This window comes from Melanotaenia boesemani, chromosome 3, assembly GCF_017639745.1.
Source record: "Melanotaenia boesemani isolate fMelBoe1 chromosome 3, fMelBoe1.pri, whole genome shotgun sequence".
Classification (NCBI taxonomy): domain Eukaryota; kingdom Metazoa; phylum Chordata; class Actinopteri; order Atheriniformes; family Melanotaeniidae; genus Melanotaenia; species Melanotaenia boesemani.
Genome location: NC_055684.1, coordinates 190,779 through 200,828, shown reverse-complemented (window position 1 = coordinate 200,828; position 10,050 = coordinate 190,779). Strand labels below are relative to the sequence as shown.

At 42.4% G+C, this 10,050-nt stretch overlaps 1 long non-coding RNA gene across 1 annotated transcript; it reads left to right on the top strand.

The window, feature by feature from the left end:
• The first annotated feature begins 371 nt into the window (after positions 1–371).
• Positions 372–1,592, top strand: LOC121636820. The gene is made up of 3 exons (XR_006009775.1): positions 372–507; positions 943–1,032; positions 1,323–1,592. It is a non-coding gene; the product is annotated as an uncharacterized LOC121636820 (long non-coding RNA).
• Positions 1,593–10,050: the final 8,458 nt, after the last annotated feature.

The window sequence follows — 10,050 nt, the reverse complement described above, 5'->3', positions numbered from 1 at the left end:
ATCATTGTTCCCTTCATTGTTCCCTTCAGTGACTTAGAAACATGGGATTCATATGCTTTGATTTCTCTAATGATGTTCCAGTGTTTACAATCAAAAACTGACATGTTGGAAAACACACTTGTAAATGTTTCAGGGTGTGTGCAACTCTGCAGCAGATTCCTACAACCCATCTGTAAGTTGCTCACTAAGCCTTTATTGTTGTTTTCATAGATTTGAGTAAAACCACTGTGATACATATCCACACATTGTCCCTATTTTAGAAAAAATGGTAAGGCTGTATGTTAAACTTTATGGAGTCACTGCCTTAGTCAAAATATGTCTGCAAACACAGGCACAAACAAAAAACAGCTGTACAAGCCGCTGTAATGAGGTGTTTCAAAAGTTTGTCAAAATATTTTTCTCACATGATCTAAATTTTATCTGTTTGTGATATTGGCTGTTTTAGCGTGAGGTAAAAAGGATCCACAGGAGTCTGGAGGATGGACACAAATACAGAGGAAATGAGAGGTAAGACATCTAATACCATTTAGTAGTCTGTAAGTTGATTACAAGATATGTATTTTCTATGCAGCATCACCTTCAGTAGTTATATATTCATCAGATCACAGACTAATGATGCTTTAGTCCATCTTAAATTGACTCAGGTAAAAAAAAATAATGGCACTTTGATTTTACATAGTCACTAACGAATTTAACGAGTAGATTTAGTATTTGTCATGTTTCATGTTGCTTTGTTGTGTTTTCTGTGATGTAATCTGCAGGTTCATGTCTGAGCACAACGCCGGTTACAGATGAAGAGGAACATGACACCTCTTTGATCAGAAGTTATGACTCTAAAACTTGTTTAAGGTTACTTCTAAAAATAATGCTTATCTCTCCAAAGAAAGACTATTTGTTGAAAAGATCTTTCACATATTAATGTGTCACTTTTTGTGTTTGTAGGAGCAACAGATACTTTGAGAATCGAAGTTGTCAGAAGACAAAGTGGAAGAGGATCAGAGGGCCAAAGCGCTCAACAACCGAAGACATAGAGTGAGTTGAATCACTTATAGATTTATTTATTTTTAAGTTCCTTTAGAATGCATCGGATTTGTGATTTGCTTTTGTATCACATTACAGTGTTGTAGTCAGCAGTTTAATCTCTGGATACAACAACTGAAATGTGTTGTATGAACTGTGCATAAAGATGAAGTTTCTGGCAGTGCAGAGACAGTAAAAATGTTTTATTATGTTCATTTTTTAATGTATATATTTAAAGTGTTCTCATTGACCTATAAATGTCATTCTCCATTGAGAGTAATATCTAATGTTTTCTGTTAAAGCTTTTAAATTCACACCGATCTGCTGCTCGCTCATCTTAACCAATGAGGAGTACAGATACCTGGAATGGGCGCCTGCATGCATGATGAGCGACGAGGAGACGGACACTGAAGACAAAGACGCGTGGAAAGCATGTCCACCTGAATGGAGGACAACAAGACTCACGGACATGTTAGAAAGGTGTCAGCGCCACCTCGTTGACCTACAAAAGATGTCCTCCAGGATGGTGCACCAGAGAGCGCCCAGTGGTGTATATAGCCAGAGGCAGCCGCTGAGAGGGACCAGATCCATTTATTTGAAATGAAACTGTGTGCTTTAATTAAGAAAAAAAGAAAAACATTGGTCTGTTTTTCATGTCTGACATGTTTTCATTCAGCTATGCAGTTATGCACCTGATTTATTAGACTGCTTCATTCTGTTCTGTTCCCACTGTTCAGTTAATATTGCTGATATTTTTATACAGTTTAATCTGACAATGTCATTTTATAAATGCTTGCTGAAATAGTAATGTGTAATTTGGTCAAATGATTTGTACAACATGATGATGATACACAAACCAAGATTAAAGACTGTCACATTATAACTATGATTGTGATGTTTGAAACTGACTGGGTGATTTTAATGCCTGCTAAGATCTTAAAAGATAAGAACTAGGTTAGTACTTTTACATGAAAGGTTACATGCAAAACCATAGAATTAATGAAGAGAACTATTAAATCAGACATATTGCATAAATGAAAAATCCGCGAATACCCCGCGGGCATCCGTCACGGATGTTCGACGTATTTCCCGTGATCTGTGAACATGATCCGCCAAAGATGTGGTCAGTATCAGAGGAGATCTAAAATTGGATCCGCGAGGGATCACATAAACATGCATCTTGTGGATACCTCGCAGGTGAAAATCCGGGTTTTTGGATCTTTAGAAATAGGATCCGTGAGGGATGCAGTGGGGATTTCCCCGTATCTTGTCCATATTTGTGACAGTTGCGGACAGATAGCGGTATCGGATCGCTCCGTATCTTGGTACTTTTCGTCCAGTGTTTAAGGACCACGTTGCCTCGGTTGCTTGATCTTGCCGATTTGTTCTCTACAACATCAGGAGGATCAGACCCTACCTGACTGAACACATGGCCCAGCTCCTGGTCCAGGCTCTGGTCATTTCACGCATTGACTACTGCAACTCCTTACTGGCTGGCCTGCCTGCATGCTCAGTTAAACCTCTGCAGATGATCCAGAACACAGCAGCACGTCTGGTCTTCAACCAGCCCAAAAGAGCTCATGTCACTCCGCTGCTAATCGCTCTTCACCGGCTTCCAGTTGCAGCGCATCAGTTTTAAAGCTCTGCTTCTGGCTTACAAAACAATAACCCAAACGGCTCCGGTCTACCTCCACTCCTTAATCCAGAGCTACACTCCCTCTCCACAGTTACGCTCTGCCAGTGAAAGACGCCTAGTGCTCCCACCACAAGGTGGCGCCACATCAGTAGCTAGACTCTTCTCCTCTGTTGTTCCCCGGTGGTGGAACGATCTACCAAACTCTGTCTGAGCTGTAGAGTCCTTATCCACTTTTAAAAGCAAGCTAAAGACTCAGCTGTTTAAGCAAGCATTTCCACACTTAGCTTAACTCTTCTACTCAGAATGAGGTAGAAAGATTTGTTCAGATCTTTGGCTCAACCAAGTACTAAATAAGCTGTGTGCACCTATGCCCAAGTTGATGAAATCGTGATCTTGTATTTAAACAAAATGACTTACAAAAAACAAAAAACAAACAAAAAAAGAAATATATATATATATATATATATTAGTGCTGGGCACATTAACGCGTTAATCGCGCGTTAACGCAACGCTTAATTAACGCCGTTAATTTTTTTAAGCGCGCGTAAATTGGACGACTGCAGCCCAGCAGACTTACTATGTCAGAATCTGGAGCAAATAAACACCTGGATGAGGATGAGCATTGGTAAACACCTGGAGACTCGGGCTCTCAAAACCACAAACCAAGTTGGTAACCTTGGAGTGTTGATAGACTCAGACCTGACTTTCAGCAGCCACATCAAAGCTTCACTAAGAAGCTTTTTACCAGCTCAAAAACATCAACAGAATTAAAAGTTTAGTCTCCTAGACAGACTAGGAGAAACACCTCCATGCATCCACCTCCAGTAGGCTGGAATAGGCTTGCTTTTAATCATTTTAATGTAATTTATTATTTTATTGTGATTTTTACTATGTTTTGCTACCTTTTATTATTTCTTAATATCTGTAATGCTTTTGTTTTAAGTACAGCACTTTGAATTGTCCTTTACATGTAATGTGCTGTACAAATAAACTGCCTTGCCTTGGTAAGGAGTCTGATGGCCAAGGGAAAGAAAGACTTTCTGAGTCTGGTTGTCCTGCATCTTAGACTCCTGGATCTCCTGCCTGAGGGGAGGAGGGTGGACAGTCCATGTTGGGGGTGGGTGAGGTCTCTGATGATGGACTGCTGGTAGATCCTCTGCAGAGAGGGCAGTGGAGTCCTGCTGATCCTGGACCAGTCTTCACTGCTCTCTGCAGGCGTTTGCTGCCGTACCACACGGGGATGCAGCTGGTCAGGATGGACTCAACCACGCAGCTGGAGAAGTTTCTGAGGATCTTTGGTGACGTGGTTATCTTCCTAAGCCTCCTCAGGAAGTCCAGCTGCTGCTGAGCTCTCTTCACCAGCTTTGTGGTGTTGAGTGTCCAGGTGAGGTCCTCGCTGATGTGGACCCCCAGATATTGAAAGCTGCTCACCCTCTCCACTTCCAGCCCTCGGATAAGCAGTGGCTGGTGAGTGTTCCTCTCCTTCCTCATGTCCACTACCATCTCCTTGGTCTTGTCCGTGTTGAGGGTAAGGTTATTGTCCATGTCACCAGAGAGGCCATTTCACTCCTGTAGGCTGCTTCGTCCCCGCCAGTGATGATATCCTGTTCCCAATCCTGACCAACTGAGGCCTGCAGGTCAGAAATCCTGGAGCCAGTCCCAGAGGGTGGGGTGTAGTCCCAGGGAAAACAGCTGGTGGAGGATGACCGTATTGAATGTTGAGCTGTAGTCAGTAAAGAGCATCCTGATGTAAGAGTCTTCATCCTCCAGGTGTGAGAGGGAGATGTGCAGGGCTGCAGCAGTAGCGTCTGAGTTGGACCTGTTGGACCAAGGCATACTGCAGGGGGTCCAGTGTGTCTGGTAGGCAGCTCTGAATGTGGGTCAGCACCACTTTCTCGAAGCAATTCATAATGATTGGAGTGAGTGCTACTGGCCTGTAGTCATTCAGACAGCTGGGGGGCTCTTTTTGGGGAGGGGGACCATGGTAGTGGTCGTAAAGCAGGATGAACCAGTTCTCTGGTTGAGGGACAGGTTGAAAATGGAGGTGAGAATGTCTGTCAGCTCGTTGGCACATGCTCTGATGGCTAATCCAGGGATGCTGTCTGGTCCTGCCGCTTTGTGAGGGTTGATCCTCCTCAGAGCTTTGTTCACCTGGGCTGGTGAGACGACTGGTGAGGGGGAGGGGGTGTTGCTGTCCAGGTGTCTGAAAAGGTTATAATAGTTTTGGATTTTTTATTAGTTTTAGTTTTTATTTCGTTTTGACTTTTTATTTTCAAATTCAGTTAGTTTTAATTAGTTTTTAGAGGAAATTTTCTAGTTTTCGTTTTTAAAAATGCTTAGTTTAGTTTTTATTAGTTTTAGTGTTTGTTTTGTTTTTTGTTTGTTTTTTATAAATTAGGGTATGTAGCAACTATCTGGTCCTGTCATTTTAGTAGCTCTGGGTGTAGGGCATCCTGGTCATAACGCGCTTCATTAAAACAATGTCCAGACAGAAAGGTAAGTTTGGGGTGTGTTACCATTTATTGAATGAATGAATGACGATCTGAAGTCCAGGATGGCGGTCTATAGCAACAGGATGGATGGATGGCCCCAAGGTTATGACAGGTATGGAGGTATTGTAGAGGCCGCATGGAAAAGCATTGAGAAGTGGAAAAACTTTAAGGAGCAGAGAAGTGATGGAAGCGGTAAAAAACTCGCGACCTCACCTGAGCACCCCATGCATGTCATCTCCACGCCTATATGCACTTTCCTCAATACCTGTGCCATCCCAAACATAAACAAACACCACCACAATGAACAGGAGGAGACATGAACAGTCATCAACAAATCAAACACAACAGCCCATAAGATAGAAGCCTTAAGTAAAAAAAATGTGTGCAATGCTGCTTCTGAGATAGTGTGCTATGTAAAAATCAACATAACCAACATACTAAAGACACACATCAACATAACATGAATCCATTCAAGAAACAATTCACAGTCCCTGGCAGCCAGGAGTCTAAAGGAGCTCAATCTGACTTATCTTGAACAACCAACAACCTCTAGACCAGGCTGTAATTGCACTACAGGTGCAGCAGCTTTAGTACAAATCACTGCAGCTGATTAACAGAACAGAACCTGTTATACTGGACACGATAAAACAGTGATTTTTTATATTTGATATTTTACACACTGAAAGTGAACAAGTCTTGTAGGACACAGAACCAGCAGCTGGTTAAGATACTGATGTGCTTTTCTTTTAATTTCAGCATTAAAAGTTTAGTTTCCCAGAAAGACCAGGAGTAGCTCATCCATGCATTCATCTCCAACAGGCTGGATTACTGTACTGGTCTTTTAACAGGACTTCCTAAAAACAGCATAAAACATCTGCAGCTCATTCAGAACGCTGCTGCTGGAGTTTTAACCAGGACTAAGAGATCTGAACACATCACACCAGTTTTGAAATCTTTACACTGGCTTCCAGTCAGTCACAGAATAGATTTTAAAACCCTTCTGCTTGTTTACATCCCAGAATGGTTTAGGCCCAGAATGATATGTTCAGAGAATATAAACCTAGCAGAGCTCTTAGATCCAAAGACTCTGGTCAACTAGTCCAGACCAGAGTCCAGACCAGAGTCCAGACCAGAGTCCAGACTAAACATGGAGAAGCAGCATTTAGCTGTTTTGCTGCAAACAAATGGAACAAACTGCCAGTGGAGATTAAACTTTCCCCAAATGTAGATATTTTTAAATCCAGGTTAAAAACATTTCTTTTCTCATGTCTATGCATGAAATCTGCACGTTAACTTTTAACTCATCTTGCTTTTAATCATTTTAATGTAATTTATTATTGTATTGAGATTATGTGTTGATGCCTTTTACCATTTCTAAATATCTGTAATGTCTTTGTTTTACATAAAGCACTTTGAATTGTCCTGTACATGAAATGTGCTATAAAAATTAACTGCCTTGTCTTCTCTGCTAAACATACATACCCTACTGTCCAACATTGTAAACAAAAACGAATTTAAGCCTCTCAAATTCAGCTTTTCAAGATTTTGTGTGAGACTGTGTGTAGGTCTGTTTGCGTGTGTGTGTGCATGTGCGAGACTGTGTGTGTAACTGACAGTGTGTCTGTGACTCACGTTCCCTTCCCATGCTGCTCGGCCTGGCTGAAGCTTCTCTTTCCGGGGAGGGGGGCAGAGAGGCTACCTGGCCCAGGTACTCCTGGTTAACCTTCTCGTGCAGCTTTTGAAATGAACTCTCAGATTCATGTTTTTTCCTTCCACATATTGAACCACCTGCTTCTTCTACAAGGTACTTTTGGTCATAATGAAAGACATCCCAAACAGGACTCTCCTCCCTTTCTCTAACTTTCTCTGTAGCATCACGCTAGCCGGCGCGGGCGGACACACTGTTGACACGTGATGTCACGGCCGTACGACACAGACACCTGGCGTAAATCCGACAGAGCGAAGTAAACAGGTTTCATATCAACCCCGAGGGCTTATGTATGAAATAAATTTACAAAAAACGAAAACGAAAGACATTTTTGCTAAAATTTTGGTTCATTTTAGTTCGTTTTGTAAACACACAATACAGTTAGTTTTCGTTTTTTAAAAACTTTCGTTTTTATTTTTATTTCAGTTAACGAGAATGTTTTTTTAATTTTAGTTTTTGTTAACTATAATAACCTTGGTGTCTGAGAGCCTCCTCTCTGTGTGGGGGTGGAGGTTTCAGAGCGGGTGTAAAACGTGTTGAGGTTTTCAGGCAGACTGTCTGTGGTGCTGATGGTGCTGGAGCTGCTCCTGTAGTCTGTGATGTGCTGCAGACCTGCCACATGCTGGGCTCAGCAGTGGAGTCGAAGCATCCAGCTTCTCTCTGTCCTGCCTCTTGGCTGCTCTGATGGCCTTCCTCAGTCCGTACGTTGCAGCTTTGTACTCAGTCTCATTGCCAGATGTAAATGCAGTGGAGCGATCACACAGCATATGACCTACCTGACTGTTTATCCAGGGCTTCTGGTTGGGGAACTTCTTGACCTGTATGATGGGCACGATGTTATCCACACAAGTGCTGATGTACCCAGTCACATAGTCAGCATAGTCCTGTACACTGACAGAGTGGCTGCAGCTTTAAACACCTCCCAGTCTGTAGTAGCAAAGCTGTCCTGCAGTGGGCCCTCAGCCCCATGTGTTCAGAGCTTCACCTGTTTGGTGACTGGATTTGGTTGTTTGAGTCTTTGTCTGTACGCCGGGTTTGGGGAGTCTATGTCGGGCATGCACCATGACTTTGCACATCACGTGCACACACATATATCTTAGTGCATGTAGTGCAGTCAGAAATATGGTTACTACAAAATTAAAAAAAAAACAAAAAAAACAAAAGAACCCTGCTGCTACTGTGTGCAGCTTGTTTAATCAGAAGCGGGGACAGAAAGTTCTTTTAACAACCACAAAAGAAAGCATATAATGTGTTTTTTGTATGGTTGTTCACAGCACACTACAGACAAACAACGCTGCTGTCCGTGGTGCTGAAGGAAACCGAACAGATCACATTTCGAGGATAATAATATACAGAGCTGACAAATTATTGCTATTCCTTTGAAAACACATCAGGAACCTTTTTGAAAAATGGGTTAGGGGACATATAACCTGAAAGTGAACTATTTTTAGGGCTCCCCCTCAAAGTATTAGCTGAATGTCTTTAGGGGAGCTCCTGTGCCTTTCAGGGGAGCCAAGCTCCCCTTAGCTCCCCTGTAATTTGAACCCCGGTGTACACATGATCCAAAGTGTTTTTATCCCAAGTAGGAATGTCTATGTGTAAGGCAAGGCAAGGCAAATTTATTTCTATAGCACATTTCATGTACAAGTTACATGTCAAAGTGCTTTACATAAAACATAAAAACATTACAGCAACGTGCAGGGAAAAAAAATACAAGTGCATTGAAGAAACAAAGATTAAAAAGATAAAATTTGATTACATAAAAACAGCAAGAAAGAGCTCAGATAAAGAAATGTAAGATTTCAAAGTTAAGATTTCAGCGTAAAAGAACCAAATGCAGATTTTGCTGGACTTCTAAATAAAAACTAGTGAAATGCAGCAGAAAACAGGTGGGTCTTCAACCTTGATTTGAATAAACAGGGTTTCAGCTGATTTGAGGCTTTCTGGGAGTTTGCTCCAGACATGTGGAGCATAGAAGCTGAATGCAGCTTCTCCATGTTTGGTTTTTGTCTCTGGGACTAATAAGAAACTGGATCCAGATGACCTGAGGGTTCTGGTAGGTTCATACTGGGTCAAGAGGTCTCTTATGTATGTTGGTCCTAAACCATTCAGAGCTTTCTAGACCAGCAGCAGAACTTTAAAGTCTATCCTCTGACGAACAGGCAGCCAGTGTAAAGACCTCAGAGCTGGACTGATGTGGTCCACTTTCTTGATCTTAGTGAGGACTGGAGCAGCAGAGTTCTGGATCAGCTGCAGGTGTCTAATTGATGTTTTAGGTAGATTTTACATTTTACTGGCGATTTTACATTGCTCCCGTGTCTGATTTCTTGTCTGCCCCAATTTGAACTGTGGAAATTGACACATTCTGGGCGCGTGGAGCGTCAAAAGTACACTTAGAAATTTAGCGGAAAGCCGCGACAAGGCACTTATGGGACACTTCTGAGACGCTTCTGATATGTGCCGCGGCACACTCGATGGAAACCAAACCATTGACTAAATGGGCAGCGAATGGCAGTGGTAGCAGTGACATGGCGCACACGCACCCAGTGGAAATGAGGGGTAAGGGTGTTGTTTGCAGGTGCATCTTCAGCTACTTTGGACTATTTATCCTTTTACTGTAAATCTACTCAACTATAAATACTAGCCAAGCTGATGAGCATGCTTCCGGTTTTATTAGCTACTATCAGGATACTGATGGGGTTTCTGCAGCAGCAGAGGCCATGGTTTCAGGACAGCAGCTGGTCACCTTCATTTTCAAAATCACTAGTCAGGGTCAAAATACTGGGCAGCGTTGGCATTTTCTCCCAGTACATACCGTAAAGGCTTTATTACTCTCACTCTCAATGATTTATATTCCTGTGAAATAGTTATTGGGAAAAATTAGGGTCCTGAAATGAGAATGCTTGAGGTTGCTGGGGACGTCCCGTGATGAACTGGGATCCTCTCTGCTCTCTTAAATCTTTGATCCCCCTTTCCTGTGCTCCTCACTCCAACCGCTCCAGGAAGATGGCTTTTTTTCTCGTTCTGGTCCCGATGGAAGTTTTCCATGATGGTTCTGGTCCTGATGGAGGTTTTCCATCCTGGTTCTGGTCCTGATGGAGGTTGCACCTTTAAGGAAGGTCAGAGCTTGTCAAAAAACATGGAAGAAAAGGCCTCCTTGTTTTTCAGGATGTGCCAGCTGGCATCAAACGGAG